The sequence below is a fragment of the Hibiscus syriacus genome, unplaced genomic scaffold (assembly GCF_006381635.1).
Source record: "Hibiscus syriacus cultivar Baekdansim isolate YM2019G1 unplaced genomic scaffold, ASM638163v2 tig00110393_pilon, whole genome shotgun sequence".
Classification (NCBI taxonomy): Eukaryota; Viridiplantae; Streptophyta; class Magnoliopsida; order Malvales; family Malvaceae; genus Hibiscus; species Hibiscus syriacus.
In genome coordinates this window covers 1,210,431-1,237,434 of record NW_024062721.1, presented here as the reverse complement: position 1 = coordinate 1,237,434, position 27,004 = coordinate 1,210,431, and the positions used below count along the sequence as shown (strand labels likewise).

Below are 27,004 nucleotides of genomic sequence, written 5' to 3'. Positions count from 1 at the left end.
AGTAGAGCCCAAGTACAGGCTGATCAGGGTAAATCGCCCATTTTTAATAACTTAAATGACTGGCAAATCATCCGATGTCCAATCATTGAAAAATTATCTTGCCCCTTTTCGTTCTGCGGCGCATTCGCTTCTTCCTTTGGCTTGCTTATAAGGAGAAGCTCATGACTAACACCGAACGCCATTGTCGTACGCTCTCAAGCACGGCCTCCTGCTCTCTTTGCGGTGACGTCAATGAATCAGTCCTTCACACTGTGTGACTGCTCCTTCGCCTGAGATGTTTGGAATATCGTCTTTACAGGTTCGGCTCCTAATTTCTTCACCCTGGCTGGATCCGATTGGATCATGGAAAATCTTGCTGCCTTTTCTGCTTGCATCTCCTCTGGTTAGGCTTGGAATGTCATTTTTGGCACCTCCTATTGGCACATTTGGAAAGCCCGTAATGAGAGAATCTTTGGCAATTCTCACCTCTCCCCCTTAGACGTGGTTCACCATAGCCTCTCCTGGGCTAAGCTCTTTGAGAATGTCACTCTTGATCAGCCTATGCATTACACTGCCCCTCGGTCCCCCGTTCAAATTCAATGGTCGCTCCCTCCTCCAAGATGAGTCGCCCTTAATGTGGATGGTTTTGTTTGCCTAACGACCGGCCACACCACGATTGGAGGCCTCCTCCGAGATGACTCTGGTTTGTGGATTCATGGCTTCAGTCGAAGAATTGGTGTTCGGATGCTTTCCAAACCGAACTCTGGGTATTCATGATGGCCTTCTTGCTGCTTGACGCCTCGGTTTGACTTTGGTTCAAATACAATCAGACTGCTCCAATGCAATCTTGGCTATTACCGCTCCTAACAGCCACCTCTGTGCTAATCCTCTTGTCCGAGCCATTTCCAAGCTCCAAACGCCGGGACTGGCTTCTTGATTTTACTTGGATCCCACGTGAAGCAAACTTTCCTGCTGATGCCTTGGCGAAGAATGCACCTATGCCTCACTTTGAGCAGACAAGTTTCGATGCCCCTCCCAGCTTCATCAGTGATCTTCTTCACCGAGACCTTACAGGGCCCCCTATTGTAAAACTAGCTTGAACTAGTTTGTTTTCTCTCCCACCCCAATTCAAATATATATATAAAGTAAGAACAAAAAATAAATAATTCAAACACTAAAATATATTTTTATTGTAAATTTAAATATTTTATTAAAATATAAATATATTTTTATTTGTAAATTTAAAATTTTTATTAAAAATAAAATATTTTATTAAAATATAAATATATGAAAAATATATGAAAAATGTAATATTATATATAATCATTTGGTAAAAAACTTAATTTGAGATTATATATAATCATTAAGTTATAAATGTAAAAATATAAATATTAAATTTATATTAAAATATATATAAATCTAATATTTAATTTTTCTTTTAATCTTTTATAAAGTAATATTTAAAAAATTAAAATATATGGTATTTATTCAATTATTTGAAAGATTTGCTTGAATGGTTGGTGTCACCAAGTTCTATATTTGGCTTGAGATCAAATCCCATCGTTTTCATTTTATTTTCCTTTTCTCTGGCATTAAATATATATATATATATATTACGTATTTCACAACAATAACATTGAGTTTGGCTCAATGGCCGAAGTGTACACTCTCTTTCTTTGGCTCATGAGATTGAATTCTTATAAGTTTCATATTTATTATCAATTCATCAATTTATTTTTTTCCGATCAAATAATGATATGTGTCATTATTTAAGTGCAGGAAAATAATTAAATTAAATAAATTAAAATGATAAAACTCTTTTTGATTGACATGTGTCTTTATTAAAAAATTAATGATAAAAATAAAATAAATAAATAAATAATTAGGTGGTTAATCGTATACTTTATTATTTTTTATCTGCCTACGGAACAAGTGAATATGCCTATATGAGTTTCATAGTTTTAGAAATCTGAGAAATGCAGCGAAAATATAATAACACCGTAAATGGTAATAAATGAAATTGAATTTATTTTCCTCTTACACGCGCTAGACAAGGGCGTCGGCCTGTTTATGAACCCCTCACGGGCCTAACTCTAACCAAACCGAACTAACCTCTTCCCTTTCACCAAGTCCAACACGCGTTTCTTAATCAACAAAATCCTCGTGAACCTCTTTCGTTTTTTTGACTCTCTTCTCATGGCTTCGGAACAGTACGGGTGCCGTTTTTGAGGAATCTCAGGACGACGACGAGGAACCCTCTTCCTCCGGAAACGAAGACGTCCTCAATGGCAACGACGAAGAGGACGAAGAGTTGTTGGAGGAAGAAGAGGATTTTAATTCTCCCTCTTCACTACCTCAGCCGATTGCCGCCGTCGTTTCCTCCGACTCAGTCCCCGCCGTTCCTCTTTCCTTGCCTTCCTCCACCGTCGTAACCGTCGCTTCTGTTCCAATCGGCGAATTGACTCCCGATTCCAAACGCCAACGGATTGATTCCGTGGTGTCTGAGAAAAAACCTCCTCTGCAACCTTTCGATGAATCACGACGGTTGTTTCAACGTTTATGGACTGATGAAGACGAGATCGAGCTTCTCAAAGGATTTCTCGATTACACGACCTCGAGAAGCAACCCAAATTCTTCTTCTCACCACCATCATCATGACACTGCGTTGTTTTACGATCTAATAAAATCGAAGCTTCAGCTGGATTGCAACAAGAACCAATTAGTTGAGAAACTCCGAAGATTGAAGAAGAAATATAGGAACGTGATGAATAAGATCAATTCAGGTAAAGATTTTTCCTTCAAAAGCCCTCATGATCAAGCTACTTTTGAAATTTCTAGAAAGATCTGGCGTAATACTGTTGTCAAAGTAGAAGATAATGTTTTAGATTATCATGAAAATAATATTAATAATAATGCTACTAACCTCAATGTACTTGATGAGAGTGGAGAGAAAAGAAATTCTACTCCGAAATCCCCAGCTACCAATAAAAGGTCTAGAAGTAAAGGAGGGAAATGGAGGAGAAGAGAGTTTAATGATGGGTTTGTGATTTCTAACAATAATTTTAATGGTGGTAGTGATCATAATCATGCTGTGGAGGGATTAAGAGGTGGCGGTGGTGGTGGAGAAAGAGGAAACATGGCGGCTGTAATAGAGGAGGCGGTTAAGAGTTGCTTAGCACCCTTGTTTAAGGAGTTGTTAGGTAGTTTAATGGGAGGAGGGATGTGGAGGAAAAGGGATTAGTGGATTGGCTATGAATGTTATGCCATTGAATTTTGGCAATTTTGGGGGCAGCGGTGGCCGTAATGGGGAGTTAATCGATGAGAGGGGGAGAAAGCAGCAAATATTGGAGTTGGAAGTTTATTCTAAGCGGTTGGAGTTGGTGCAGGATCAGATTAAGACAGATTTGGAGGAGCTTCGGTCGATGGAGGGTGTGATTTGAATATGGTTGCTTATGAGTGATTTCCATGAACGATTTCTTGATTATTGATGGATAGGCTGATAGTGTAGGGGGAGTAACTGGTTTCTTAGTTCGTTTTTTGGGTTTTCCTTTGTTTACTTGATAGAAATGAACAATTATGGGGGAATAATGATTTATAATCATTTAGTCTTTGAATCGGTAGTTTGTTCTAGTTATTCTCATTTGTGTCTCTATGGTTTTTTACATGGGTTGGGATTGACTTGCCTAGAATAAGAAACAGATGTTATCCTTAATGCAACTATGCAAACTCTAACATTGTAGAATTTGCAGAATGGATTCAGCAACAGTTACCATTTTACTGCATTGTTGCATGAAATGTTATAATTCTACTGAAGTCAAACAGAAAGCTCAGTCTATTAGAAGAATAATTCTACTGGTATCCAAGTACTACATTTCAATTGATCCATCCGTTTCTCCTCCACCCAAAATATCAATAACTAAACAGAACACCACTGAAACGCTATACGAAATGGCTTCTGCAACAACAAGGGTCATGTTTTCTTTTCACCAATTAACCCAACCTTGTCCAAAACCACACCATCTCAGAGTTGCCTGGTGATTGGAGATGCCCTTTGAGAATAAAAGCGCGGAGATTGCACAGAGTCAACAAAATGGGTTAGGAGGCAGCACTCTTACTTCTGTACACAAAGCTCTGCTTTAGAGTGGTTACTTTTTGCACTAGGTTAAAGCATAATCTCTTTTTATTAACAAGTATATATAATTTTTGGAAATGGTAGAAAAATATCACCCAAAATATTTCTCTTTCATTTTAGTTGGTGGATTCTCTATTCTGGAATCACTTGCTTCTGTTATGTTGACTCACTGCTGCTGAGTTTACACTCATGCCTTCTGATTCAACCTATTCTTCCCACTTGACAACTTAAAATCACATTTGAATTCACAGGTATCTCCTGATTTATTCTTCTTCTTCGTCGTATCAAAATAAATTGTTTTTACCGTACAACTTTACATACTATGTGTATGCTAACTTATAAAATCCTATCAATCTGCGATCATCTTTGTCCATTTTCTAACTTATAAAATACTTACAAATAAATCCCACCAAATCTGCTTTGTCCATTTTTTCAATTATCACGTCTTAAAAACAATTAATCTCGAATAAATCTCGAGAAAGTATATTAAAAACAAATATGCAAAGCGAATAAATACTGCCGTAATGAATCATTATAATGTATGCTAACTTTGTCCCGAATCGATATAAATAAAACTTAAGTATAATAAGATCTAAATTAAAATAAAATATAAAAAGAAATAACATATCATTTATATTGGACTTATTCTAGGATTGGACTATTCATCTAATCATGATGTCCTCAAGAAATTTGGATAAATATTAAATCAGAAAATACATTTGAAAGAACAATTGGTCCACTTAAAATATAGATCGAATACTCGTTTTTAAAATGTTAATACACTGTATTAACTTTTTTATATTAGACAAGATTATCACATGAAAAAACAAATTTGTAATGATATATAGTATTATAACATGAATATTTTTAAAAGCTAAAATTTTAATTAAATAATATAAAAATATTATTAAATATTAAATTAAAAACAGTATAACTTTTAGAAATAATATAAATAAATTTAAAGCGATTTAGGTTAAAGTTTAAAAGTACGGAAGGACTTCTGTAAAATTTTATGTCCAATACATACGTGACATAACTTGAATCATGATTCACAATGTTGATGTGTAATTTACATGTAAACGGTGATACAATAAAAATACCTAATTAATCTTTTAGAAGATTTGTTTAATTTAAAAATTATGAAAATATTAAAAAAATAAATTTAAAATTTAAAAGAATTATTTTTTATAAAGTTTTGATTTAATGAATGAATTGTATGAAATGATTATATATAACGTGAAAGCAGATTTATTTTATTTGTAAAAAGTGAAAAAGGTTTAATAAATATTCATTTAGCGGATGATAATTATTTTTTTAAATAATATGTGAGATTATAAAATAATATTTATTTCAAGTTTTTTAAGGAATATATCTTACAAATGCACATATTCTCACTCAAAATTTTAAGGTCTAATATTAAAATAAGTATTAAAATTATCGATTTTTTTAAATAGACGTTTAAACTATTTTTTTGACTCATTTCAGTTAGGGATGGCAATTTCACCCATCATCTGACAGGTTCCGAGCCGATGGGGTCATATTTTTTCTAAAAAACTTTGGGTTCGGGTCAAAAATCGGGTCGGGTAGGAGTCGGTGGAGGATATATATTTTTTAGGTCAGGTCGGATGTAGGATATAAAATTTTTAGGTCGGGTCGAGTTTGGATGAATGGGCATATTTTAGGTCGAGTCGGGTTAACAAAAACTCGACCTATTCCCTAATCTCGGTGCCTACCTTATAAACGTTACTACTTTAAGTGCTCATGTCGTCAACATGTTAATTTTCTCGTTAAGTGACACATGTCACAATTCGCAATTTAAATTTTTTATTTAAACTGAAAAAATAAAATTATATATATATATAAACATTTGAAATAACCCAAAACTTTATAAATCTTCATTCCAACTCATAACCCACGCTGGCTGTCGATGAAGCTCCACCCTACCTCACCTCCTCGACACTAAAACCCCTATGAAATCGTGGTTGATCGATGGTCGATCGACGTTTTATACCTCGCGAATTGTATGATGAAAATTTATGGTCCTATGCGATTTCAATGGCCAATCGACGACAACTATGGAAACTTATGACTAGGAGGAGAGCAAGACTATGTTGACAGCATGGTCGTGGTCAAAAAGGGCGGAGGCGATAGATTAAGGTTAGGATTTATTTTTATTTTTTTATAATTTAAGAGAAATTAGTGTTTTTTATAGATATAATAATATTTTTAATATTTAAAAAAAATTCAAAATATCAATTGTAGCACGTATCTTAATGGATGAAATTAACTTCGCTGATGGTCTGAACACTTAAAATAGTAATATTTGTAACATTAAGCATTGGAATGAGTCCAAAATAATTTAGTCACCTATTTGAAAAAGGGCATTTGAGCACTTATTTTGGTATTAAACTAATCTTAAATAAAAGTAACACTTCCGTTAATTGGATTTAATAATTGTTTATTTTAATATTACTAACAATTTTATAATAAAAATTAGGGTTTCCTTAATTTTTTAGTTTTCCTCGTCGCCTAACGCCAGATAGATACAGTCAAGCAAGAAATATGACAAAGGTTTTATATTAGCCAGCTAATCCACAACATTTTTTTTTCTAATAGGGAAATATGACAATTGACAGGGCACAAGGCACTGCCATAAAATCCCAGGAAATTCTCTCAGAGTTTCATCTACAAAGGATTATTGCTTTCTCGGTTTAGACAAGGTAAGTCTTGAAGTTTATTTTTTTAAAAACTATATCATATTTACAATAAGATTCTGGTTAGAAAACACTGACTTTCTTTTGAGAAGTTGCAAGCCTGGAATTTGGGTACTTCAGCATCTGCAAATTATAGTTTTAATTATTTTATCTTAGCTTTCTATCGCGTTGTTGTCTCAAATATTCTGCTGGAAAAAAACGCCTTTCTTTGGATAAGTGTAATCTGGAAATTTAGGTACTTTAAAATCTGTAAAATTCTAGTTTTTTTTTGTGTGTGTGTGTGTGTAAGGTTGGATTTATGGTTTTGTTGATTTCTTCTTTTTCTTGTTTTTTATATATGGGTTTTTTATTGGTTACGTAACTTTCAGGGGATTTTTAGAATCCTTTAGTGTTTAGCACTTGGGAATTTTTACCCCTTTCATAAAGAGTCTGTTTGGCACTTCAATTGTAGTTTAATCCAAATATTTGAAATCTCACTAATTGCTGTTACTCTTAAACTATTAAAATTGCAACAATTTTCTGTCAATTCAGTTTGTTTTGCTTAACAATTTTGCTCTGCAATGCTTGTGCAGCAACTTGAGAAGAAATGGAGGGCAAGAGTTTAATTGCCAAAGATGTCACTGAAGTAAGCCGGTGTTCATCTTATTAATAAATTTACTTCAATTTATGTTTTGTTTAATTTAAGAAAATAATTGTTAACCTCCTCTTGTTTTGATTTGATATAAAAGTTGATCGGTAAAACACCACTGGTTTATCTGAACAACATTGTCGATGGATGCGTCGCTAAATTGCTGCTAAGTTGGAGGCAATGGAACCCTGCTCCAGTGTCAAGGACAGGTATTAAACTATTCCACTTCCCCATTTGAAAGTTGTGTCGTATAATACATTGAACAAGAATTTATAGTACACTATGCTTCTTATGCTGCCATCAGTTATGTAAGACTGAAGTTTATATAATCTTTGATGAGATGCAAACTCTTCTTTTCTTTGCAGGATCGGATATAGTATGATGCGGATGCAGAGGAGAAGGGTCTCATTAATTCGGGTGAGGTTGGTATTTCTCTCCTAGACATTATGGAATTGAGTTGTCAAGTTAATGTTAGATCACCTTCGCTTTGCAAGTAAAATTATGCTTCGGCTTCTAGTCTCTTATGCCACTATTAACATGGGTACTATAAGAAAAACGAAGAGTTGGAGCGATACAGCTCTATATTTGTTCCTTTTAATTCTATCTCGACTGTGTCGATTTTATTATTACCCTGTAGTTTTGAGTTATCAACATTACAGAGAAGCTTTAACTCAACACAATTTCCTTTTGTCCTATATCCGAGAGTGTCCTGATCGAGCCAACCAGTGGTAATCCGGTATAGGATTGGCATTCATGGCAGCTGCTAAGGGTTACAAGCTCATAATTACAATGCCTTCTTCAATGAGTTTAGAAAGGAGAATGGTCCTCCGAGCTTTTGGAGCTGAGCTAGTTCTTACAGATCCAGCTCGGGGTATGAAAGGGGCTGTTCAGAAAGCTGAAGAAATTCATGCAAAGACGCCTAATTCTTACATTCTTCAGCAATTTGAAAACCCTGCCAACCCAAAGGTATCATTTCAAAATGTTTTGGCTGTGTATTTTGGTTGTTGGACTGTAGGAGGGTGCCGTGATCTGATATTCTTTCCTGATCTAGGTCCATTATGAAACAACAGGACCAGAGATATGGAAAGGCACTGGGGGAGATAGATATACTTGTCTCAGGTATTGGTACCGGAGGCACTGTAACGGAGCAGGGAAGTATCTCCAAAGAGAGCCCCCATTAAGTTAGATGTTCTGATGCCCAATTAAAAAATGGCTGTCCCTTTTTCCCATATGAATGGGGTAGGGGGTAAGATAGTATGGCTACCCTCAACACTAGGTTGAGGGCAGCTTCCGTAAGACCTCCGAATTAGAAATGCCCTCGTGGGACTCGATCCCGACCTCAAGGTTAAAGAACCTTGTGCTCTACCAACTGAGCTGGATGGTCATTTCTGATGCCCAATTAGACAATTCAGACTTCAATTACTAAATCATGTTCGTACACGAGTGTGCTTTCGTATTGCTTATATTGCCCCTTGCATATCTTTTTTTGTTCAGCTCGTTGGTGTGGAACCAGTTGAAAGTGCGGTGATTTCTGGAGGGAAACCTGGTAAGTTTTAACATTACAATGCTTCTTTTTAACACTGTTCTTCGTAATGTGTATTTTATCAACTGAAACTTGTTTTCTTTTTGTTCCTTATGGTAAAATATGATTTTATGAAAAAGTTTATCTATTGAATAACTGCTGCAATTTAATGTTCAAGGTCCACATAAATCCAAGGAATCGGTGCTGGCTTCATTCCTGGTGTTTTAGATGTCAATTACTCGATGACACTGTTCAAGTAAGTTTTAGTTGAACTAATTTATTCTGATAATGTTTCGAGTGTGGGATTAAATGCAATTTTCAGCAGAAGCGTAACGAACTTGCATTTTTCCTATACCATAATTTACTACCTGTTTCTTACATTAGGATCAAAACATATTATATGTTTTATCTTTGGGTTGTAAAGGAACTTGCATTTTCCTCGTGTCATAATTCATTACCAGTTTTTGTATTTTCACTATGTGCTTGGACCTGCTTGTTAGTGTTGAATATAAGTTTTCCCATAAGGGTATGTTTAATTTTTTTTCTAAGTTTTCCATGTATTTGTACGACCCCTTGAAGGTTAGTAGCTTGTCTATGTCCAAATATGTGTTGGACATTGTCACTTCAACAAAAACAAAGAGTTGGAGTAGCATAGATTCCTCCTACTAGGTTTATATATAATTTAGATGATCATAAGGAAATATGGTTGTATTTGACATGACATATGCTATCTTCATTTTGTAGCATTTCTTCCATGCGCTTTTGCTATCATTTGTTGTAATGGTTGTTACCTGTATGACTGCAGATATCGAGTGAAGAAGCTATTGAAACTGCAAAACAACTTGCTTTGAAAGAAGGATTGTTGGTAAGTTTCTTCACTTTTAGTGATAAATTTGATAAGGAAATAAATAACTTTAACGGTACTTGTTAACCTGTAAACTGAATTCACAAGTTTTCGTTGGACTCGTTTTGTTGTTTCCGATACTGACAACTTTTTGGAATCCTCGTTATAGGTCGGTATATCATCTGGTGCTGCTGCTGCTGCTGCAATTAAGATAGCCAAGAAGCCAGAAATGCTGGGAAACTCATTGTTGTAAGTTTTTATTTATTTATTTATTTTTGAAGTCAATCCTGCATTCTTCCAAGCATGCCATTGAAGGCAATACCACGAAGATAAATACAGTCATCAAAAAGGTTACGGCGATGTTTTATGTTGATTACTTTGACCTTACAGTCCTGGCATATACATGAAATTATGACTTGATATGGTCTTTCCTATTTTCTGGCACCCCAAAGCAAGTTCAAGCTGTCCTAATCTTCTATTTTGGAACCAAAACAGGTGGTCTTCCCTAGCTTCGGAGAGCGTTATCTCTCTTCTGCTGTTTGAGTCTGTGAAACGTGAAGCAGAAAACATGGTTTTCGAGCCTTGAAATGAACCGAATCGTAGCTTCAAAGGTGTCGATGATCATGTAATCTTTTTCATATGGATGGATTATCAAAATTAATGTTAGTATGGTGTTATATTAGATGGAATAAGGGCAAACGTTGTTTGAACAATGTTGGTGAAGCCCTTTGGTCTGTTGTGAGATTAACAATCATGTTTCAATACAGTACATTCTATATTTCTCATAAATAAGTTTTAACTAAATAAAATTAGGTGTTTCCATTGCAGACTTGTGATTGGATTATAGAAATAAATATCCCGAGCATCAAATTAAAACCAATATTGCCAATTGAGAACTATCAGCGTTGAGAAATTGCTTAGATTGTTTAGTTGTTGTTGGAGGGGGCCGCGCGCACACGAGCCCCAACACCCACAATTATGACGTACACTCTCCACAAAGAGGGAGATGTTAGGCTAATGCACCTCCTCCAACGTGCAATGGAGGCCACCAACCTAGGCCATGGGCCTCTTGATCGCCCATCGACCCGCCCAGGTATGATGCCCTCGACTCCCCTGCCTCTCTCTTATTTAAATTCACCACCCCCCTCCATCTTCTTTATCTTTTCTATGTGGGATGCTACCAATTCAACTGCCTTTTCTTTGGGGCCTGCAAATTGAACTGACAACTTTCCGATTTGATTGCTAATGTAGAAAAAAGTTTCAATCATCTTTGTTGCGAAAAACATTGATTTTATTTAGGAATTCATGCCAAAAAGGGGGTTTCATGGACGTGTTTCAGTACTGACTAGTTGCGAGTCTCTATCATTTCTGCAATATACAGCGAAGTTTCAACGAAAAGTGAGATTCAGTGGATTCCTTTCTATGTGCTGCTGTTCTGAGAAGGGTTTAAGCGTTTTTCTTGGAGGAGTGCCAGAGCTTTCGCCTGATGAAAACTCTAAACATTATGTTAGTCTTTATATATATATATATGTGTGTGTGTGTATATCATAAACGTTATGTTAGTCAGAAGACCCTTATTATTGTTTACTTATTTCTTAAATACCTATTCCAAAGAGAAGTTATAAATAATTATGTTGAGTAGTTTTGTATAGACATTATCGAAAAAAAGTTATAATATATATTATTTTATAGTTACTTCAGATTATTAAAAAAAAAATTCTTGTGTTAAACGTTTGAAGCATTATCAAATGATAATACATACTTAAATTATATTGAATCCAAAATAAGTTTTGAATACTTGTTATCATAATTGTAGTATTAACCGAAAAGATTATAATATTAAAATAAATTTAGGCAGCTATGCCTATTAGAGAAGGAAACGAATTTTGAAAATGGATAAATTAAAGCAAGAGAAATATATTGGGACTTTATGAGATTTTTTAGAATTATAGTTTGGAGTGGCTATGTTATCGATAAATAAATCAGATTTATCACTAGGGTCTCTCTTTTCGAGGTTTAGATGAAGGTGTAGACCTGTAAACGAATTGATGAAGGGTATATTTATGTTCGTTCGTTTAATTTTAATCGAATAATGAACGAACACGAACAACTAAACAAACGAAATTTCTTGTTCATGTTCATTTATTAAGAATATAGCTTGTTCGTATTTGTTCATGTTCATTCGTTAAAACAATACACGAACACAAATGAACGAACGTAAACGAACATAAAATTAATTGACTTATATTTGAAAAGATTTTTTTTTATTTCAAATAATTTTTGGATTTATACTATCTTTAATTGATTTGAGTATTTTTATTTGATTTTAAATTATTAGATTTTAAAATATTAATGAGTTAAGTTTAAAATTTATTAAGTCTTAATATTTTAAAAATAGTCTGGAGATTGAGTTTGATATAAACGAACAAACATAAATGAACAGATTATGTAATATTTCAAACGAGTTTTAAGTGAACGAACGAGTTCTTTGTTTGTGTTCGTTCACTTAATTAAATGAACATAAAATATTACTCATATTTATTTATTTAATAAATAAATGAATATAAACGAACATAAACGAACTTTATGCCGAACGGTTCACAAACAGACAGAGAGAGATTTGAGGGAGCTTTCATGGCTGTTCTTGAATCCGACCTCCGCGCTCTCTCTACCGAAGCACGCCGCCGATATCCCTCCGTAAAGGACTCGGCAGAACATGCCGTACTGAAGGTCGGAACTCATTTTCATGCATTGCATTTTAGCAAAATCGCTGAAAATGTCAGTTTGTTTAGTTGTATTTTAGATTTGGTGTTGTAAACTTGAAGCGATATTTAAAGTGTCTGGCTGTTAACATGGTATTAAAGATAGAGCTTGCTCAGTTAGTATATCTGCACGTGTTATGTAGTTGAGTGCGAGAAATGGTTGTAACCAATTATGGTTAGTCTGTTGTACGCAGTTTGAGTTGTCAGTCTTGAAGTTTGTGCATACTTGCATGTTATGTAAGTAAGCTATTAATGTAACCTAAAAAAAGATAATATACAACGTACTTTTCATAATCACGTTTAGTTTTCATCATGGTATCTTTTGCTGGCGATCGTGGGTCTCTTTTTCTTGCTTTCGTTGCTTGGTTAAGTGGAAGTTCTTTCTCTCTTTCTTTCTTCTACGTCTGTTTGTTTCAATGGAGCTTACGTCCAATAATGGCAAAAACTTCACAAACAAGAAGGTTAATATCATTCTTGATGAAATGAACTTTCTATTGTGGAAGCAACAAATATTACTCACTGTGCGTAGTCATTGGCTTGAGAAACTGTTAACCGGTGTTCTTCGACCACTGCCTGAGACAGTAGTGGGTTCGATGGGATAGCAAGTCCAAATGAGGCAATGGCAAAAACTTCACAACAAGAAGGTTAATATCCTTCTTGATGAAATGAACTTTCTATTGTGGAAGCAACAAATATTACTCACTGTGCGTAGTCATTGGCTTGAGAAACTGTTAACCGGTGTTCTTCGACCACTGCCTGAGACAGTAGTGGGTGTCGATGGGATAGCAAGTCCAAATGAGGCTTACAAAGATTTTGTGGCATAAGATAGTGCGCTACGTCGTCGTTGTTGCGAACTATCAGTACTCATCTTCTTCTTCAGTTTGTGGGGCCGGAGTCTGTGGTGGAGGTGTGGAGCACGGTTCTACAGTTCTTCGTTAATAGGTCCACAACGGCAGTTGTAAGTTACACTACAAGTTGCAGTAGTTGCAGAAAGGCAATGACTCGATGTGGACCTACCTTACTCAAGTGAAGGAAGTTTGCGATGCTCTTGCATCTTGGGGAGTCCGATCTCATGTGCAACATGTTGTCAGTATTCTGAAAGCTTTACCCAAGGAGTATCAACCTTTCATGGCAATTATAACGGCGTTGCAAGATTCTAGTTCTTTAGATAGCATTTATACAATGCTGGTAGATGTTGAACTCATTGGCAGGCTTTGATTCTCAGTTCGATATGCTGCCTATGAGTGCTAACCTTGCAAGGGCATTCGGGACGGAGTTCTGCTTTATCACATAGACCGTCTCACTCGTCGGCGGTTTGGTGGCCGGAATGGTGGCAGAGGTCGTGTTCATTCAAGGGTGCAGTGCAGCTTTGTAGGAAGCTTGGTCACTTAGTTGATCGATGCTGGCATCGTTACGATGAAGATTTCACATGTGTCAAGCTCAATAATCGTGAAACCTGTAAGGAGGAGACTGGCATGCTCAACTTGCAGTCTCTGTAATAATATGGCGTGTAAATGTTGTACTAAGCGATTTGGTTTTGAAGGAAGTGCTCAAGCCAATGTGTTTGTTTAGACAAGTGGATCGTCGACTCCAGGACACACCATGTTACTCCAGATGCGGCGAACCTTGATCACCCAAATGATTTCCATGGTTCAAGTAAACTCACCATTGGTAATGGAGTTTCGCTTAATGTATAAAGTTGGAACCTCGATTATGTCTTCTGCTTCTAAAGATTTACTTAATGATCTTTGCTTGTTCCTCTTATAACAAAGAATTTTTTATCGGTCTCTAAGCTTGCTAGGACAATAATGTGTTTTTGAATTCCATGCGAATCGATTTTGTTCGGTTGAAGTTACACGGGTTGAGTTGTTGCGGGGAGAAGAGCATGGTGGTTTATACTCATTTGTGTGGATTCTGGGACTTGTCAGAAGAAGTCACTGAGGTTATCTTGCTGCATCTAGCCGTTGTGTTGCTGAGGAAGAGCTTTGGCACGGGTCTTTGTCACCCAGTCAAGACACTTTAGCTAGACTTGCACGAACTCTTGATGTAAGATTTCAACTAATATAAATAAAAATGTGTTACTTGCCACATGGGCAAAAATCACAAGTTACCCTTTGTTCAATCTACTACTTTGTTTTCCATTCCTTTTGAGCTTGGGTACACTGATTTATGGGGACCTCCGCATATATCCTCTAATGGTTTTCGCTATTACATTTCGTTTGTTGATGCTTCACACGACACACTTGGATCTATTTACTTAAAGACAAATCACACGCTATCACAGTTTTTCATCTGTTTCAGCAAATGGTAAATACTCAATTTGGATTACCTATTAAATTGTACAAAGTGATGAAGGTGATGAGTTCAGGAATTGGACTTCGGTTCTGGCCAACTGGTATTGTGCGTCGGTTAAATGTTCGCACACCTTAGAACAGAACGGTGTCGTTGAGAGGAAACACTGAATGTGGTCGAATTGGCTCTGGTTTTCTGGCTCAAGCGTCTTTGCCAGTTAAATATTGGTCCTATACAGTAACAACAACTGTTCAGCTTATTAATGGGCTTCCAACTGCGGTGCTAGATGGGTCTCTCCATTTCAGAAGCTGTTTGGTAAAGAACCTGATTATCGGTTCTTGAAAGTATTTGCAGTTTGTGTTCTCATTTAAGGCCGTTTCAAAATCATAAACTTGCCTTCAGGTCAAAGCCATGCACGTACTTGGGTATCAGTTCGACACAAGGGTTTCTGTCTAGCAGGTAATGGTAGGGTCTATACCTCAAGACATGTTGGGTTTAACGAGGCTGTCTTTCCCTTCGTAGAAAAGAATGATGGGCAGGACAACAATGAAGCGAAAGGTCGATGCTCCCTAGCCATTGATTGTACTGATGTCAAAGGCTAACTCACGATATAATGCTTGGAAATAAATAATTCATGAAATAACGTTCTTTTAAGATTAATTGATGAAGTAGGGTGAATGCACAGTTGGTCGTAGGTCGCCATGCCTTCCGGCGACCTACGACGTGGCTTCCAACGAGGATCGTGACGAGGATCGTGTCGTGCAGGGACATGCACAACCCAACCATAGGTCGCCAAGCACTCCAAGCGACTACAAGGTCGCCATGCACTCCCCAGCGACCTTGTAGGTCGCCAAGCAATCCCGGCGACCAAGATGGTAGGTCGCCATGTACGCCCAGCGACCTTATAGGTCGCCATGCACGCCGGCGTCCAACGTTGGGCCATGCAGGATAGATAGCCATACAATCCTCTCCACTTGCTGCTGCTTAGGAGAACTATTCCTCCTGCTCCTCACGTGATTCCTCTTACATTTGCTCAGGAGACTCATGCATGCAACTGTAATAGCTGTATTATTGCAGCATGATTTGAGCTGCAAAGTGTCATAGCTTCGTGCCCTAGCTTCGAGCCATAGCTCCCTCATGCCATAGCTTCGAGACTGTTCACTCTTGTTATCATAGCTGTATTGGTGTGCATAAAATCAGCTGTTGCATGCAGTAATTAGTATTGTATTATTGCAGCGTTCAACGGTTGAAAAATTTACAGCCTTCAACGTGAATTATACAGCTCAAATTGATTGCAGCTTACCAACCGTTGAAAGATATATATTGGATATGAGGGGTTTATGGTAGAATCATAAGAAAGAAAGAAAATTTGGCGAGAGAAGGAAATGAAAGGAAAAGAAAGAAGAAGAAGAAGAGGAAATGGAGTAAAGGCTCAAACATCGTTTGTGAGGTAATTTTTAATTGTTTAATTTAGTTTATTAATATGAAATTATGAAATAATTAGTTTGTTAGTTTAGGGTTAGGATAAAACAGAAATTTAGTTAATTAGTTTGTAGTATAAATTATTTGTTAGTTAAGTTATATATTAATTTGTTAGTTTAAGTTATATATTAGATTATATAAAAAATTAGTTAATTAGTTTCTTAGTTTAAGTTATTAAATGTAAAAAAATATTTAATTAATTTGTTAGTGTTTAAACGTATATTAAGTTGTTTGTTGAAGTTTAAGTTAAATATTAAAAAAGTTAATAGTGCTAATTAGTTTGTTAGTTTGTTATTTTAACTAAATTATATAATAAAGAAATAGTTTATTAGTTTAAGTTTTATTATAATATATTAGATTATATAAATTTAATTTTTTTAATTTATTGTTGTTTAAAAAATAATTTTTTTACACGTACAGAGCATTATTCCACAACATTTTTCCACGTACATATTGATTCGAAGAAAGAAACAAAAAGGAAAGGAAAGGAAAGGAAATGAGCAACAACTTTTTCACGATTGTCCATTATAATGGACAGATTATGGAAAATGAGATCGGAGTAGTTTTTCAGTCTGAAAAACCAATAAATATGATGTTCAAAAAAGACATCACATTTATAAAAATGAGCATAAGATAGAAAGAAAAATTCGAGTTGCAGTTGATGGTTTGAGGTATAGGTTTATGATATGCCCCAACCCAGTCAAATATGCTGCAGTTCCACTTGAAGAAGATGATGATATTGGAACCATGGTTGGATTACATGAGTCAACCAATATAGAAGTTATTGAGATATTTGTTGATGTGCATACATATGTGATGTTCCTGGGTCATTAAGAGGTGTGGCTCAAAATCCATCTGAAATGACTTATATAGTCAGTTTGAGGAGCCGACATACAGGTTCCCGAACAGTTTTATGGCACTATTGGAAAGTGTAATGAAGTCGGGGGGACATCTGCAACAGAAGAGTGAGACGAGAAACATACCGGAATGGTTGTTGATATTGACGCTGAAAATCGATGGGGAGAAATTCATGATGATTCAAGCGAAGATGAAGAAACCGAAGAACCCGTTTTGGGCGGCGACGAAAATATTTTTGGTGGAGGTGCAATTGATGAAGTTCCGGCACCGTATGAAGCTACTCCTCACATGTACGAGATAGACTATGATGCGATGAGGGCACCTGAATTCCCAGACATGCCACATTTATCTCCATACCAAATGACTGCATCATTCGATAATTCAGGTGAATTTTCAGTTGGGGTGCAATTCAGAGGAAAAAATGAAGCTACCCTGGCGATTAAAGAGTACTGCATAAAATGCCATGTTGATATCCATGTTGCAGAGTCCAACCAGAAAACCCTATACGCGAAGTGTAAATATGGCCTAGAGTGCAAGTGGAAGATCAGAGTGTCGAAAATCAAAGGCACGATGTTTGGGTCATCACGAGGTACAATGGTCCGCACAGTGTTTGCGAAACTTCATCGAACAAGACCACCGACTATTGGACTCCGATGTAATATGTGAATACGTGAAGACGATGGTTGAAAAGGATCCAAGGATATCTTGTTCAGTGTTAGCTGCATCTATTCGAAGCCAATTTGGATATCAAGTAAAATATGGCAAGGTGTGGAATGCGAAGATGAAGGCAATGAAGCTGACGTATGGAGATTGGGATACATCGTACAATGAGCTACCACATTTGCTACAAGCAATGAAGCGATTTATCCCAAGAACCATAGTGAAGTCTCAAACCATGCCGCATATGACGAAGAAGGTCAACTTCTGCCAGGGAAGAAAATATTTCATAGACTATTTTGGGCATTCAAGGCATGTATTGAAGGATTTCCATTTTGTAACGTATGATCCAAGTAGATGGTACGTAGCTGTATGGTCATATATGCATGTACTTTTGATGGCAGTTGCTCAAGATGGTGAGCGAAATATCTTCCCAATTGCATTCGCCATTGTTGAGGGAGAGACAACAGAGGCTTGGGATTTCTTTCTGACCAATCTACGTCAATATGTCGTTCGTGAAGATGGAGTTTGCTTGATATCCGATAGAGGAACGGGTATTTTGGCGGCAATTGAACGACCAGGAAGTCGTTAGATACCTCCGTATGCATATCCGACATTTTGTATCCGTCATATTGGCAAGAATAGTATCGACCAATTTCATAACGCACACATTCGTAGCGAGATAGTCAGCATGGGTAAGTTTTATTTTCAATATTTGTGCATTTTTACATGGTTTTTTTAATTGTGGTTTAACACATTATATATGAAACATGATACGAACTACGTCGACCAAATTTTGACAAGAGATTGGAGAATTTGAAGGTATTTTACGATGATCAACGTGTTTGGAAGTGGTCTTCAAAATACCGCGGAAAAATGGTCACAAGCATACGATGAAGGTCGGAGATACGGACATATGACCACAAACATTGCTGAGGCCATTAATTCGGTACTAAAAGGTACACACCATCTCCCAATTGCGAGTGTGATGAAAGAGACGTATTTTAGATTGGCTAAAGTTTGGTCGGACAAAGGCAAAGAAATAGAGAGTCTTATAAATAGAGGTAAAACTTGGGCTCCTACAGTGGTGGAATCAATGGAAGCAAATGAGCGATTGGCAACATCAATGGTTGTTCATAATTTCGACCGAGTTGGTCATACTTTTGTCGGTCGTGCATACGTTGTAACGTCGGAGGAGAAGACCAACATTTAGAGTTGATTTACGACAAAATGTGTGATTGTGGTCGTTTTCAGGCATGGAAATATCCATGTGCTCATGCAGCGTTGCATGTATGTATGCTGGTGTAAGCGCATACACTTATGTGATGAGTGCTTTCACTTATGTAGGATATTAAATGTCTACAGCTATGCGTTCAGACAGATACCAAATGAATATTGGCTTAGAAAAGATCATGACGAATGGCTGCCAAATCCAATGCTTCGCAGAAGTCCAAAGGGTCGACCTGAGTCCACTCGTATTCATACCAGTATGGATTTCCATGCTAGAGAGAGAGGTCAAGCAAAGAGATGCGGATTATGTAGGGGTGAAGGCCATTCAAAAAACAATTGTCCTAATTACCAAGATATAGGCCTCATCATAGTAATGATATATGTTTCTATGAATTTCTATGTATTTATAAGATTTAGTAATGATTAGTAATGATGAAATTATTAATATTTAATGATTTGATAGTAATTTGATAGTAATGATTAGTAATAATGAAATTATTATTAATTTTTAATGATTTGATAGTAATGATTTAGTAATGATTAGTAATAATGAAATTATTATTAATTTTTAATGATTTGATGGTAATGATTAGTAATAATGAAATTATTATTAATATTTAATGATTTGATATTAATGATTAGTAATGATAGTAATAATGAAATCATTATTAATTTTTAATGATTTGATAATAATGATTTAGTAATGATTAGTAATAATGAAATTATTATTAATTTTTAATGATTTGATAGTAATGATTAGTAATGATTAGTAATAGTATAATGAATTATTATTAATTTTTAATAATTTGATAGTAATGATTAGTAATAATGAAATTATTATTAATTTTTAATGATTTGATAGTAATGATTTAGTAATGATTAGTAATAATGAAATTATTAATTTTTAATTATTTGATAGTATGATTAGTAATAATGAAATTATTATTAATTTTTAATGATTTGATAGTAATGATTAGTAATAATGAAACTATTATTAATTTTTAATGATTTGATAGTAATGATTTAGTAATGATTAGTAATAATGAAATTATATTAATTTTTAATGATTTGATAGTAATGATTAGTAATAATAATTATTATTAATATTTAATGATTTGATATTAATGATTTAGTAATGATTTGATAGTAATGATTTACGACTTGAACAATGAACAATGTTTGGTTCAATTAACCATATTTTCGTTACATAACTAGTAATGAAATTATAATAATGATTTGATACTAAAAATCATTATAAATATGTCGAATTTGTTAATGTTTGAAAAAAACTAGTCTAATGTCAATATTAAATTTGTAACAATAACAAACTAGTTTACAATTGTTGCTGATGTCGGGGTGTTGTTGAATGATAATGTTGGGGCGGACGTGATGCGTTGTGGCCGTTGCGGTTGCTCAGGAGTATGGTACCCATCCTCCTCATTCGTTGGGGGCATTTGAACTGAAATGTGTTCAAAGTCATACGTCGACGAAAACATGGGAGAGTAGATGGATGCATCAGGCTGCACAAACTCTGGTATGTATGCATCGCCGAACGTTGTGGTGCGCTATTATCCACATCGGTCATTTCCGCTTCAGGTTGTGAGATGAACTCCCACTCCCACTTGGTAGAGAGTATTCAGCTTACCAAATCTTTTCTTAAACCTCAAAAATTGTCGCTCTCTACAATTGTTGTCAAGAATGGCTTTCCATTATCCAAAAAATAAGCAAGGTAAGCCGAAGTCTCAAAATTAAAGTCGTCTTGAATGTCGTCAAGAGTTGGCATGAATGAAGCCCTATTGTTCCAAGCATTAATGTAGATTGCATGATTCTCAACCCAATTAACATTTTCTTTACGACGACCATCAAATCTGTGCAGCTGGTCATGCATCTCAACCCAATTCACCTGACGACGACCATCTAAGATTTGGAGGAGGTCATGATCCCAGGACTTCGCGGAATAGGTTGGTGGAAGTGGAATTGCCTCAACACTCTATCCCCAAATTGGATCTCAACAAACGCAAAATTGATCAATGGTGAACAGTACACCAATATTGAAACCATCTAAAATATCGTGTGGTATCAACGCAAGTATTTCTTCATTCATGTATGGTCTCCAATTAAACTGTAAAATTACAAAAACATAAAATTTATTTAAATCAAATAATATAGTTAATTTAATAATAATTAAAATAACAGATTATACATACCTCCTTTTTTGCCTTAATGTCGATCTTCAGCCTGAACTCTTTAATGTTGTTGTGCACCAACCCCGTGCCTTCAACTTTATGCCTCCATCTGTATATCAATCAAAATAAAATATGGTCATTTTTATTTATATAATATTTTATATTAAAATAGAGAATTCATATTACCTTCCGGCAAGCGGAAAGTCAACCGCAGTCCGACTAATCGGTGTCAAAAACGGAAGTCTATGCCAAGCCCATGACTGTAGCAGCAACAGACATCCATCGATTTCTGTTGTTATTATCATTCACGACTAATGACGCCTTGCACATCTCACGATACAAGAATGCCAATATCGCCGATCCCCAGCTATATTGCCTACTATTCTCAAAATTTCTTAAAAAAAGAAGATATTGAGTGTGAACATAACTACCAGATTTATCCGGCATTAAATACCCCCAATCAACTGTAATATATATGCTCGTGTTGCATATATAATTTCATGCTACGTACTATTTGGTTGAAGCTGAAATTCATTCTTCAACCATGACAACCTCACACGCCACCCTTTACACTCTGGTGGTACGGGAGTTTTCCCAAGAAACAAGCTACAAAGTTGTGCCACATTATTAAACTCATGTGACATTATCACTGGCATCCCATTTGTTTGGACCCCGAGTTGCAATGCCACATCCTCCAGAGTTATCGTACATTCGCCACACGACAAATGAAACATGTGCGTTTCTGGTCTCCAACGCTCAATCAAGGCACTGATCAAACCTGGGACCAACTTGTAATCTCGCACAAATGTTACATACCAAAATCCAGCCTCCTGCAAGTTTTCTTCTATCAATCTGTGTGGCTTGGGCACTTTATGTAGCCGATGACGAAGGACTCGCTGCTCGTCCTCCTGCAATTAAATATTTCAAAAAATTTATCACAATCATAAAATAATTCAAATATTTATTAATTATAATTCATTAAACAAATATTTTATTCACCATTATTCCCAAATGACTTGAAATATGATCATTGTCAAGTCTCAGCAGTGGAATTTGGTCAGCCATTGGAATGAATCTATACAAAGTAAACAACAGTATTTAAAAATTCATTTAATAAATAATATAATCTAACTAACTAACTATTTACAACACAACAAAAATTTAATATAATAACTTATAATATATTAAACTAATAAACTAACAACTAAACTTTTTAAATATAAATTAAACGTAAATTTTCCCTTAAACAACTAATAAACTATTCTTTAATATAACGTTAACTAATAAACTATTCTTTAATATAAATTAAACTAATAAATGATTTTTAATTATAATTTACTACTAAAAAACTAATTAACTAATTTTTATAAATAAATTCAACAAACAAATATAACTTAACTATTTAACTAACACAAACTAATTACATATTTTTTATATATAAACGACTAACAAACTAACTAAATATTTTTATTAATATGTAACTATCAAACATGCTAATTTAATTTTTTATTTCTATATGATATAACTTAAACTAACAATAATATAACTTAAACTAACAAACTAATTAACTAATTTTTTGTTTTACCCTAATTTATAATAAACTAATTAACTAATAATTATAACAATAAACTAATTAAATAATTATTCTTTTATATACTTAAACTAATAAACTATTTTTATTATAAAAAACTTAAACTACTAATAAACTAATTTTTATAATATAAATTCAACAACCAAAATATAACTTAACTATTTAACAAACTACAAACTAATTAATATTAGACTAACTAACACACTAATTAATTATTTTTTTAATATAACCATCAAACAAACAAATTAAATAATTAACTAAAATTTGTTTTAACTTAAACCAAAACTAACAAACTAATAATTTAAAATAATAAAACTAATTAAAAAAACTTACCTAGATGTTGTGCTCTCTCTTTTTTCCTCTTTTCTCTGCTATCTTCTCCTTTGCTATTTTCTCCCTTTCTTTCTCTCTTAATTGCCATCCATCCAATATATAATACAACAACCGGGCTTTGCTTCAATTATAGGTGGCCGATTCACATTCACGGGCAATAATGCAACAATAAGTGCTGCAATAATGCAGTTGATTTCATGCCCATGTTGCTGTAATAATGCAGCTGATTTCACGCTGCATGGGAGCAGAGACGCAGAGGCAACAAAGTGGGGTAAAGGCATAGGTCGTTGGGATCCCTTGGCGACCTACAATGTCGCTGGGATGCCCTGGCGACCTACAATGTCGCTGGGATTCCCTGGCGACCTACCCACGTTGCATGCATGCACAGCCATGCAGAGACTCCAACCTCGCCCATACCCATGCCACGTTGCCCTGCAGAGACTCCAACCTCGCCCAGACCCATGCGAGACCCATGCCACGTTGCCATGCCACCATGCACAGCCATGCAGAGACTCCATGCAATCCATGCTTGGCAAATGCTTCAATTGCGAGGACGAATTTGTAATGAGACATGGGATCATTTGCACACTCAGGGTAGAAGGAAAGGGCCATGTCTAAACCACCAACATTGTTCAGTCCAAGCATGGACTGCATGGTGACCTTTGGCGAGCTGGGCGTGCATGGCGACCTACCCCCCGGACTGTAGAGGGCACCACCTGAGCAATTAATCTGGCGAGGGCACTATCTCGTGAAAAAAAAATTCAACGCATTATCTCGTTGATTTTGCCGATGTTGGCAAACGGTTGCAGGACATCGTCATCAGGTTGGGGTTGATCAATACGTGTTGGAGCAGTTGGGTACACCTACTCAGTTTGTTCATTGTCAATAAAATGAAGATTCAACAGGAGTGGCTAGCCGAAGTGTTGTTTTAGATATCAGTCAACCAGGGGTCAGCGTAAGATATGTGAATAATCACCCCCATGGTAACTAGAAATAAATGTGATATTTAAAACTAAGGCCTACTTGTCACACCCCGATTTTAAATGAAAATTTTAAAATCATTTTGTTTATTTCAATTAAATGACTAAATTGATAATTTTTAAAAATTTATGGGTCAATGTCTGAATTATAGAGAGTTCAAGGACTAGAATCCAAATTTGCTCATTTTTAGACTTAGTGAAAAATAAATTTACCCAATCGGTTTAACCTAAAATTTCCCCAATTAGCCCAAATTCCTAAACCCCCAATTCCCTTCTTCGCCGACCCTCTTTATCGCCACATTCAGTCATCGTCCGGCCACCCCAGCTCGAGCCATTACAGCCATAGATTCACCGTCGAACGGTGATCATAACCGACCTCCGATTCGTCGCGTAACATCGTCGTTCGTCGTGAAACTCACCGGAAAGTCCCGTCGAAAATCCCCGTCACCGAGTGTATCTTCGATGTTCTGGTCACCTCCGACGTTATCTCGCCTCACCTCCTGCACCATTGGATTCACTGTCGCCATGCGCTCAAAACTCGACCGGTTTTGTTCACCGTTGCCGATCGCCGTCGTGGGTATGCTACCAATCGGTTTTTGGTATTTTGGTATGGCTTGAGGATGATTTTGGATTAGATTTGGTTGTAATTGAGGCCACGGTGGTGTTGGGAGTGATCGGCCAGTGAGAATCGCCCCTATCGCCGCCATGCACTGGCAGTACGCGTGGGGGGTCTCCGGTCGGTCCAAGATATTTCTGGAACCGGTTCAGGTAGAACCTACCTATCTGCCCGAACCGCTTTGTCCCAAACCATTGACTTGACCAGACCTGTTGACTTTGGTCAGAGTTGACCATTGGCCGGTCAGACCGTTGACTTTGCCCGATCTGACCGTTGATAGTTGACTTTGACTGAAAAGTATTTTTTTAAAAACCTTATTTTATATTTTTTTGATGTTCTGAGTTCGATTCTGAAGTCCGTTTTCCAAATTCAAATCTGAAAGCCTCTGAATTGACCCGTAAATATGAAAAATGCATATTTATTTAAGTGATTTTATTCAATTAAATTAATCGAAAGGGTTGAGGACTAATTATTGTTATGGGTATATTAAGGTACTCGAGGATCTCCTGACCGTTCTACTGCTCAACTTGGTTCCTCCTGATCCGTTGTCCGCGAGAGGTCATGAATACCCGTATAGTCTGTAACCCTGTTAGATATTCTGTTTAGAATATTATTATGTATATGACCATGTTCTGATATGGCTTAGGTTCCCGTTCAGTCGAAGAGCCTAGTGAAGTAGGTGCTCGTTAGATCTTTCGGACTGATCCATTTTTGCGAGGTGTGTTCATTGTGTGCAATACTATTTTAAATAACTGTTATATATATGTTTGAATATCATGTGCACATGATTGTTTTCTCTGATTTGGAATATAATGTTTGATACAATTTGACTACTGTATAATTTACCTGATTTGAAGAATGATTCATGATTTACTAAAATTTAAAGCATCATTTCTTGACTTATGATATATGGTTATTGTTTTACTAATTAATTATCTGTCTGAAGTTTGATTTACTGCTATCACTAGTTACTGCTTAAAAAAAATGTTTTTATTCGGGGTATTCTAGGATCTGGTATGAAGACACTGGAAGGTTCAGTCGTTGTTGGTAATTCCTTGTACAGGTTCAGCACCGACTGATAATTCCTTATGGACCTAAGACAACTCTTGGGTGGGCTCTTGGGCCTAGTGGTAAGACCTTATGGACCCTAAGGCAAAACAACATCGTTTTGGCACTCCCTCACCTGTGTTTTTATAAGTATAGGGGAAATTTCGCTTTTGGTCACTCTATTTCTGTAAGATTCCATTATAGTCACAAATGTAAATGGTAAAATTCTGCTTACTATGTTTAAAAGTTTTCATATTTACAGTTTGGTCACCATTCGTTAGTTATCACCTAGGGTTTAATTTCGAGGTTGCTTAATTAATTTGAAGATAGTTCTATTTTAGTCCTCGTTATTTTATTCGGGTATCTCCGGGTTAATTGCTATTTTCACCCATTTGACATTAATTTTATTGTAGTCTTGTGTTTATCTCAAGTTTAACCTTGTTTATTTGCAATTCGAATCCCTTAATCTTGTTTCGTATGTATTCTAATCCTCTTTGTGTATAAAAATGAAATATGTTAATACCCATTTTGATCCCCTTAAACTGTTATGGTTTAGATTTAATCCTTAGAAGAATTTACATGTTTTATAAATTTTATTTATAATTTCCTTGTTTTTTTAGTTTTTAGTTCTTTTTTTTATTTTTATTTTCTTTTGAAAATTTTCTATAAATATTCATATTAACCAAATTTATTGTGTAAATTATTTTATTTTGTTCGAAAATATTTGATATTATTTGTTAATTGTTCGACTAATCTAGGGAAGACCTCCAAATACCTGAATTGCCCTTTCAAGCAATTTTTCGTAAAAATCATTCTGATATTATTAGTTGCTATTTATTATATTAATTAAATTTATTTTAAATAATCCTTTGCTAATTAGCATGTTATTTATATCCCTAACATTTTAAATTGCATGCTCAGTTTCATATGATATAAAATATCCAATTTTCTTTCTTTTCGTGTCCCTTTTATTTTTTTAGTTATTTCTTGTTATCTATTTTTTATGGTTGATTTTTATTTTTATTTTATCTTATTTTTATTTATTATTTTATTTTATTTTTTTATGTTATCATTTTATTCATTGTTTGTGATTAAATTTTTTTGTTCTCTGTATAGATTGTTTATTATTATCATATTCATATATCATGATA

General features: G+C 35.4%; 1 non-coding gene and 2 pseudogenes across 1 annotated transcript; 2 read left to right on the top strand and 1 right to left on the bottom strand.

The window, feature by feature from the left end:
- The first annotated feature begins 2,175 nt into the window (after window positions 1-2,175).
- LOC120123424 lies at window positions 2,176-3,758 on the top strand (annotated as a pseudogene).
- A 2,915-nt stretch (window positions 3,759-6,673) lies between these two features.
- On the top strand, window positions 6,674-10,605 carry LOC120123425 (annotated as a pseudogene).
- Window positions 10,606-10,758: 153 nt separating this feature from the next.
- Window positions 10,759-10,920, bottom strand: LOC120123545. The gene has a single exon (XR_005516202.1). It is a non-coding gene; the product is annotated as a U1 spliceosomal RNA (small nuclear RNA).
- Window positions 10,921-27,004: the final 16,084 nt, after the last annotated feature.